Source organism: Panicum virgatum, chromosome 1N (genome assembly GCF_016808335.1).
Source record: "Panicum virgatum strain AP13 chromosome 1N, P.virgatum_v5, whole genome shotgun sequence".
NCBI classification, from domain to species: Eukaryota; Viridiplantae; Streptophyta; class Magnoliopsida; order Poales; family Poaceae; genus Panicum; species Panicum virgatum.
The window spans coordinates 49,845,184-49,854,431 of record NC_053145.1 but is presented as its reverse complement, the minus strand read 5'-3'; the positions used below and the strand labels follow the sequence as shown (position 1 = coordinate 49,854,431).

The window sequence follows — 9,248 nt, the reverse complement described above, 5'->3', positions numbered from 1 at the left end:
ATCGATGATTGGCTACAGTGATGCTACAGTAACCATTCACTAATCATAGATTAAGATACCTCATTAGATCCGTCTCGCAGTTTAGCCCCAGAATTCTGCAGTTAGTTTTATAATTAATATTAATTTAATACTTCTAAATACTAAAAAGTTCCAGGGACTTAAAAAAGTCCCTGGAACCAAACAACACCTTAGTTTATTTTGCAAAATTGTGTAAAAATGTAAAAAAGGCATTTGAAGTACTAAATGAAGTCTATTTGTAAAACTTTTTGCATAGATGAGTTGTAAATCGCGAGACGAATCTAATGATGCTAATTAATCCATGTTTAATCAATAATTAGCGGATGGTTACTGTAGCACCACTGTTGCAAATCATGGATTAAGTAGGCTCATTAGAATCGTCTCGCGATTTACAGCCCATCCATGAAAAAAGTTTTGTAAATAGACTTTATTTAGTATTTCAAATTAGCAAGATTCCGTTTTACTTTAATGCGTTTACGTCTTTTTTAAAAAACCTATAAAGATCTAAACAGGGCGTCTGTTTTCCGTTGGCTGCCACCGTGCCCCGTGCCTGGCGCCAGCAGGAACGCACCCTCTGCCGGCCGTGGCCGTTCGCCCACGCTTTGAGCACTGCCCAGGCGCAGGATGGGGGCATGGCTTTCACGGGGATCAGGATTGGGAAACCGTGGACCCAGGGTCGCGTCTGGCGCTGGAACGCCTGGCCTGGAACTGGGACATGATGGGAACGCCATGGTCGGCGTGTCGGGGCCGTGATGCCCAAATCGGGAAATCCTGCTCGCGTTTCCAAACTGCGCGCCGACACGCGTTTTCATTCCCGTTTCCTGCGCCACGCGGCGCGAGTACTTTACAGGACACGGCTCATGAACCATTGCTCCAAAGCTCATCGTGAAAAAGGGAGAATGCTTAGAACAGCGGGGAAGGAGATTAGGATTAATACGCTTAATTGTTTAGTTTGGCATATAGTGCTGCCTTTTGCTGTTTTCTCTTCCGGTACGCCATCACACATTTTTGTTATGATCTTTCTTTTTTCAGTTCTTCTAAAGTTTTTTTTAATAGGCTTTGGAACCTATACTGAGAGCTCATAGTTGAGTTCAGGTACTATATTAGAAAATACCTAATCAATACACCACTTCAATACGTGCATGTAAAATTCTAAGGAATGCAATTTGCAGCACACCACAAATTCACTACCAGTATAACGTCTCAGCGCTTAAAAGAAAAGATAACGTCTCACCTGGGCCGCCGTCAGAAAGCCCAACGCTAAGCCCGACAAGCTGCCTTTGTCCGTATAACCGCATTGGCCGCCAGCCCACCACACCAAATTACCGGATACCAAATTTCCTCAAAAAAGAAAAAGAAAAAGAAAAGGAATACCATACCACAAGCCCTAATAGCGTCTCTCCGCGATAAACCCCACACCCCGGCCGCGCAGCCTCCTCTTCCCTCCGCCTCTTCTCGCCGATAGAGAGAAGGCACCGGCACCCAGCTCACCAAAAGCTTCGATTCCATCCGCTCTCGTGCGCGGATTCGCACCCCCGGCTCGGCTGTCGATTTTCAACCGGAGCAGCGGCGCAACCATGACGACGGACCAGCCGGTGATCAGCCTGCGCCCGGGCGGCGGCGGCATCGGCCTGCGCGCCCCCCGCCTCTTCCCCACCGCGTTCGCCGCCGCCACCGGAGCCGGAGGCTTCCTCCGGCCGCACGGAGGATCCTCGACGGGCTTTGCCGCCAAGGTGACCGCACGATCTGGAGTTGGGGGCGGGGCGAGGTGGGGGTGTGCAGTGTTCTAGGTTTTTTTGTTGGGGTTTGCGCTTGCTGTAGCTCTTTGGACGAGATAGAGGGGATGTCTGAATCTTTGCCATCTGCGTCATATTGCTTCCGGTGCCGGATTGGTAATTGAAGCTCGTAGAACTTAATTTACAGTTGGGCTGTTTTTAGAAGCGATGGCATTGAACATACGCAGGATACACATTGGTGTTGAGACATGTTAGGCACTTGTATTGGGTTATTTTTCTGGCTAAGCGTACCATTTTGTGGGTTGGAGTGCTCCCTGTGGCATTGCAATGCCTTTGATGGTCTGATTGTTCCTGAACAGAGCTGAACCTTTTGGCAGAGCAGAAGCAGTTTTAGCTTTCGTTATTTATGCACATAGCTTTCTGCATGTACTATGTGATTTATATAGCGTAGAGCCATAGCATATTGTGTTGGTAGAGGCATTTCTTCGATTTATTACAACTTTAGTAGTATAGCTATTGTAGCTGTCATACTTGATTTCGAAGCTGCTTTTTATGGAGTTTCATTATTGCCAAATGCGACACTTTGGAATATGATGAATAAAGCATATTTTAGTTTTGGCTGAGTTTCAGATATTACTACCAGCTCAACTAGTTACAAGGATGACAACTTTGTACTCACTAGAAGGTCAAGTGACTCAGACAGCACCATTTACTGAGTTGTAGAATCCTGGTTCTTATGAGCTATGTTGATCTCATATTTTCATCCACACATTGTCCAAAAGAGTTCGTAGGCATGCATCTTTACGTGGGTAATAATTATTTCTTAAAACTTATGATAGTAACTGATAACTGTCTTTATTTAGAAATGTATGCCCCTGTTTATTCAACAAATCTTAATTAAGACTGAAAGAGAGCAAAGACAAACACCATTTCTCAGAGCAATGTCATATTATCGGTTCTTGATTTTTGTTTACTAGTTGATATATAGTTTGTCATATGCTGATGTAATTGTTTCCATGGTTGTGCTCTTCTTTAGCGGAGTTGGAAGACAAGGAGTTCCCAAAATAGTGAGTTAAGCTCTGCTTTTATTAGGAAACACCGAAAAATGACACGCTAAACTGCACGATCACCATTACATGCCTACGTAGGGCGTTGACCATGGAAATGGTCCTCTACCCTACTCAAGTTTCCTTGTCTGACTTGTGCTGGCAATTCCAAATGCATTTTGTTGATGCATGCTCTGTTTAAAAAAGTGGCGCCTAGGCGCTGCAGTGCCGTGTCGCCTAGTACCTAGGTACTTGGTGGAGCCTGACCACCTGCCTAGTGCCTAACACTTTTTGGATTTTTTGGGGGGTGGGGGGGGGGGGTGGGGGGGGGGGGTGGGGGGGAGAGGTTATGTGTGTGTCCAAGCTACAGCAAAAAAATGCTGTATCTATGTCTTTGCTTTTCTGACTTGCGTAATAATACGCTGCAGCTTGGAGATTCATGTTTTGAGCCTCTCGAGCGGGTTCGCTACACTAAAGATCAACTCCTTGAAATGCGTGAGGTACTTATTCATTCTGTTCATCTAGATGCTTATTTCATTATGTGAAAGTAACTCCTGACACCCCCACTCTTGTAGTCTTGTATGACCAGACATCCACCTCATAGCATACCATGCTGAAATCATTACCTGTTCTGAGAACTAGGATGTGGAAACAATACAATGTTGAAATAATTCTTTATCACCAAACATCTCTTTATTTTCTCTGTTTTTCCTAATTAATTCTGAAAGGCAAGACATTAGAAGTCTAAAATTCAGGCGAGGCAATGGTTTCTATTTGTGACTTCACTTTTGATATCCTATGACTGCTTGCAACTGTTTTTATGTCGACCAAATGATGGCACTGCTTGTACTATCTGTATTGTATATCGTAAAAAGAAAAATAGAGGTGATATGCTTTGTTCATCATCTTTCACGTCAGTTAAACAACCTTTTTCTTTTTAATGTTGGGTTTCAGTCTACCCTGCCCCAACTTGATTGTGACTAAAAGGCTTTGTTGTGGTGGTGGTGGTTGTTAATACTACTTTTATTACTATTACTGCTATCTCCTTTCTTAAGCTCTTCCTGTGGTTATTAATGGGTTTCATATCTAGCCTACCCACTTGCTTGGGAGTTGGGACTAAAATTGTTTGTATCTACTTCATGCATTCATGGAAGGAGTACCATTCTGGGTTTCCAAGACACAGTTTTGACTGCTAATTTTTGTTATTTTATATTTATAAACTACTAAGCTTATAGTATTTGGGAATACATTTTGAGACAACCTTTTATATAAAAAGGACCCAGAATGTCACTCTTTTGTGAGTTTATGTCAGTACATGTTAGGAAAACTGAAAACACGTTTTATTTCAGTGACATCCTAACCTTCATAAAGAAGCAGTGTTGGCCAATGTGTAGTTTCTTGTAGAGGGTAGTGTGATGTTATACATTGGTGAAAGTGTTCCGCTCCTCCTGAGTATTCTTTTCAGTCCATGTTTTGGTTAAAATGGTTTTGCAGATTGTTGATATAGCTAAGGAAATCTTGAAACTTCAGCAAGATATTAGTGCAGTACTCCTTGGCGAGGAACACGAGGATCAAAGTTGGTTTCGCAAGGACTCAAATGTGAGAACTCTTCCATTACTTTTCAGATGGAAGCTTCGGTTACTTTCTTCATACTGCTCTAATTTTCTGCAGTGCTGCAAAGTGTTGTTACAGTAAGATTGGGTGCTTTATGATGTGTTATAGGTACAAACTCAGTCACATAACCGCTATACCGAGACTGACAGTCGCGACTGGCATTCACGTTCTCAAACTTCCCCGGTTGCTAGTGAAGAGAAGTCTTGGGATAAAATCCATGAAGCTAAAGAATCTCGTGTTTCAAGTGGAAATCAAGAGCAGTTAAGCTCCCAGTTTGCTGCTAAATCTCAGGTATCTTGAAACAGAGTAATAGTATCTGTTTTACCATCGTTTCTTCAGTGAAATGTTGCTTGTGTTTATTTGGGCTGAGATCTGTTGTTCTGTTTGTGTATGACTATGTTGCCATATTTTGTTTTTTGTAACTATTATGCTAAACTGCTTCAGTTAAGTTTGTATTTTTTGTAGAATTTTTTTACATGCATGGAAAAGTTCCTTATGCGTTCACATCAAATGATTTTTAAGCAATTCGGTAATTGTTGCATAAATAAACATATACAATGTAAATGCTGATTCAATGGTATAGATTTAATTGAATCTAAACCTTAGAAATACTACCCACGTGCTAAATGTTCAAGTGTTGAGATGATCAGCTCAAATTCGCGTAATATTTTAAAAATGTGAGCTTATTAGTGCAAAAATGTTGGCTCATCACATTTCAAGCACTTAATCAACAACCACAGATATTTGGATGCTACACAAGTAAAGCTACTGCAAAACTACTGTATAACCATCCAACCATTTACATGTGAAGCCTAAATGGATTTTCTAACATTCCTGAAATTTTACATCAGACTGGTCCCACCCCTGCTCTTGTCAAGGCTGAAGTCCCATGGTCAGTCCGGAGAGGAAATCTCTCTGAAAAAGAGAAAGTTCTGAAAGCCATGAAAGGGTATTATTTGATTTCAGAGCTTTCTCCTCGTTCTTTACCTCTGTCAACGATCTTTTTGTCTATAATATTGTTTTGAAGAAGTCAAAATTGTTTTTCTTTCTTTTAAATTTATTTGTTCATTGCCAGAATACTGAACAAATTGACTCCAGAGAAGTTTGACCTTCTGAAGGGGCAATTGGTAGAAGCAGGAATTACTACAGCTGATATTTTGAAGGTTTGTTTATTCTTTTTTCTTTATTCTGCTGCCTTTGGTGTTATCATTTCCTTGTGATTGACCTCTTTTCTCCTGTCTGTTCAGGATGTTATTACTCTCATATTTGAGAAGGCTGTATTTGAGCCCACATTCTGTTAGATGTATTCTCAGCTGTGCTTTGAACTCAATGAAAGCCTCCCATCATTCCCTCCTGAAGAGCCTGGTGGTAGAGAAATTACATTCAAACGTGTGCTGTTGAACAATTGTCAAGAAGCATTTGAAGGTGCTGGCAACCTACGGGCCGAGGTAGAGAGATTGACTGGTCCAGACCAGGAGATGGAGAGACGTGATAAAGAAAGGCTTGTGAAGCTTCGAACACTTGGAAACATTCGCCTTATTGGTGAGCTGCTGAAGCAAAAAATGGTGACAGAAAAGATAGTACATCACATTGTTCAGGTACATACATATGTATTTCTTCATACTCTTCAGCTTGGTAGTTTCAGCAAATATGAAACCATAGGATAAGATTTTGATATGGGCTGAACTGTAAATGGGTGATTTGGCATGATCTTTTTCCTTTTCCTTTTTCCATCAGTGGGCATATAGACTTCTCTAGACTCGAACACTTTTCTCCACATGCATTATGTTCTTTCCCTGTGAAATATTTTCAAACTCATTTGCTGTAAACAGGAGCTGCTAGGTTCTGATAGCAACTCATGCCCTGCTGAGGAAAATGTTGAGGCCATCTGCCAGTTCTTCAACAAAATTGGTAAACAGTTGGATGAGAACCCAAAGTCTCGTCAATTTAATGATGTCTACTTCAACCGCATGAAGGAGCTTACAACTAATACTCAGTTGGCACCACGTTTGAGGTTCATGGCACGTGATATCCTTGATCTCCGTTCAAACAACTGGGTGCCTCGACGTGAGGAGGTATATGTCTCTCAGCTCCATCTTGAAACTTATTCGCATAAGGTTCTGCGTGTCAGCGTGTACTGTACTGCCAGCGGATCTTGTAAAATCAAGAAAATAAAACACACATTTCAAGTTGGAGAGATATATTTCACATGCTGGTAGTTGACAAGACACTAGTCTACTTCAGTGCAATGACCTCTTCATGGACTGACACTTGCTATTCTTATGCACAAACTGGGTTGAATTTCTAGTTTTCACTGACTCTGATATGTTGTTATTTCTTTCTTAGATAAAAGCCAAGAAAATCAGTGAAATTCATACAGAGGCAGAAATGAAACTTGGATTGCGACCTGGGTCCACTGCAAACAAAAGGAATGGACGGACTGGTACTGGAGTGTTGGTCCAGTGATAAAGCCCCCCCTCTCCCCCACTCTAACACCTGGGTTTTAGGGTCGGAGTGGCTAGAGGGGGAGGTCTAAGTTGGAGGACCACTCTCACCTGGAGCTTTTCCATTGAATGGACCTGGAACTGGTGGCATGATGCCTGGCATGCCTGGAGCAAGAAAGATGCCACTGGGTTTTAGGGTCGGAGTGGCTAGAGGGGGAGGTCTAAGTTGGAGGACCACTCTCACCTGGAGCTTTTCCATTGAATGGACCTGGAACTGGTGGCATGATGCCTGGCATGCCTGGAGCAAGAAAGATGCCACTGGGTTTTAGGGTCGGAGTGGCTAGAGGGGGAGGTCTAAGTTGGAGGACCACTCTCACCTGGAGCTTTTCCATTGAATGGACCTGGAACTGGTGGCATGATGCCTGCCATGCCTGGAGCAAGAAAGATGCCCGGAATGCCTGGGTTAGATAATGATAATTGGGAAGTTCCACGTTCTAAATCCAGAGCTGATCCACTCCGCAGCCACACCCAGCTGGTGAATAAGCCATCGTTGGTCAATTCTAGAATCTAGACTACTTCCTCAAGGCAGTGGAGCACTAACTAGTGGCAAGACAAGTGCACTTTTGGGTAGTGGGGATCCAGTATCTCGTCCTTCAAGTTATTATCCTGGACTTGCTGTTGCACCATCTCCATCTTCAGCTCCTGTAGTTGAGAAGCCAGCTGCTGCTCCCAAGCCAAACTCTGCTAGTCTTCAAAAGAAGACAGTCTCTCTTCTTGAGGAGTATTTCCACGTTTGTATATTAGATGAAGCACAACAGTGCATTGAGGAGCTCAAAAGTCCTGATTACTACCCAGAAGTTGTTAAAGAAGCCATCAATCTTGCTCTTGACAAAGGTAGCAATTCCATCAATCCTCTTGTGAGGCTACTGGAACACCTCCACAGCAATAATATTATCAAGACAGTAGACTTGGAAACTGGATGCTTGCTTTATGGTTCTCTTCTGGATGATCTTGCTATTGACCTTCCGAAAGCTCCAGCACATTTTGGTGAAGTTATTGGGCGTCTGATCTCGTCACACTGTCTGGGCATTGGAGTTGTTGAGGATACCCTGAAGAAAATAGAGGATACGTTCTTCCGCACAGCGGTTTTCAAAGCTGCAACGAACGCCATTGAAGCAAATCCGTCGGGTCAGGCTATCTTGAGCTCGCATGTTGCTGAAATTGATGCTTGCAACAATCTTTTATCCTCGAAATAAATAGCTTAGAATTTATCGCAGTTAAGGGTCTCCAGTTTTGCCCTTGTTGAGAAATTATAAAGCTGCAGTAGGGAGAAACAACCATTTGTTAGCTGTATATTTTCTTTTTGAGAAGCCATATGAGTGCTTATTGTTTGAACAGTGACGAAGTGAAAGGATGAAAGCCACAAATTTTGCTCTCTTGTAACGTCAGGTTAATTTTCTGTACTTCTAGCCTGAGATGAACAAGGCCTTAACGTGACCCTATTTGTCGCATTAGGCCGTGTTTGGTTTGGCCCGAAAAAAATTTCGCTAAAACTTTTTGCATCTTTGACCAAAAATTTAGAGTAGTAAACTAAGTCTAATTACAAAACTACCTCCATAACCCCCGTGCAAATCACGAGACGAATCTAATGAGATCTTTGACCGTGTGATTAGTGGATGGTACTGTAGTAAATAAACAATTAATTACCGTCATTAGATTGGTCTCGAAAAGTTACACCAATCCTTGAAAATATTTTGCAAATAGACTTCATTTAGTACTTCATGCATACGAGATTTTTTCTCGAGAAACGTGCACGAAAAATTCCCTTTAGTAACCAAACACTGCCTTAATGTCATTTCGTTTTGGGCTCACATCTAATGTAACATCTACTGTGTTTTGGCACGTGTTATTTGGGGGTACAACCGTGTTCTAAAAGTAGGTAAGTACGATTCTTTAGCGCGCCTGATGACGCTTTTGTTGGACACCTGGATGAATCTATTACGCCTCTGATGTTCTGATGACCCTTCGCGACTTAGGGTTTGCAGGTTTGGTGAAGTAGATGCTCGTGACTTATGCACGGCTAAAACGAGTATAGCAGCATGTAAAATTCCCCAGGGGTAACAGTAAGATAGAGTTATGTTCTGAAATTCCGTATTTTGTGTTCGTATGACATGAACTAATGAAAACTTTGGTCCTATTTGTTCCACTTATTATAAGCAACTTATAGGTGAAAAAGGGGAATTTTACCCAACCGCTTTGCTTATTTCCATTTACCCAGAAGGTGCTTTGCATAGAAGTAGGAAAATAACATGCGTCCCGCTTATCTCCCAAGCAGATCAAGCACGTGTTTCTCATAAGCAATACATATATCAATTTTATCCGTAGTAACA

At 42.2% G+C, this 9,248-nt stretch overlaps 1 pseudogene across 1 annotated transcript; it reads left to right on the top strand.

The window, feature by feature from the left end:
• Nucleotides 1-1,416: 1,416 nt before the first annotated feature.
• LOC120656411 lies at nt 1,417-8,367 on the top strand (annotated as a pseudogene). The gene is made up of 11 exons (XR_005667901.1): nt 1,417-1,751; nt 3,229-3,300; nt 4,295-4,399; nt 4,523-4,705; nt 5,266-5,363; nt 5,490-5,577; nt 5,662-6,012; nt 6,247-6,489; nt 6,761-6,857; nt 6,952-7,029; nt 7,278-8,367. The product of XR_005667901.1 is annotated as a eukaryotic translation initiation factor-like (transcript).
• Nucleotides 8,368-9,248: the final 881 nt, after the last annotated feature.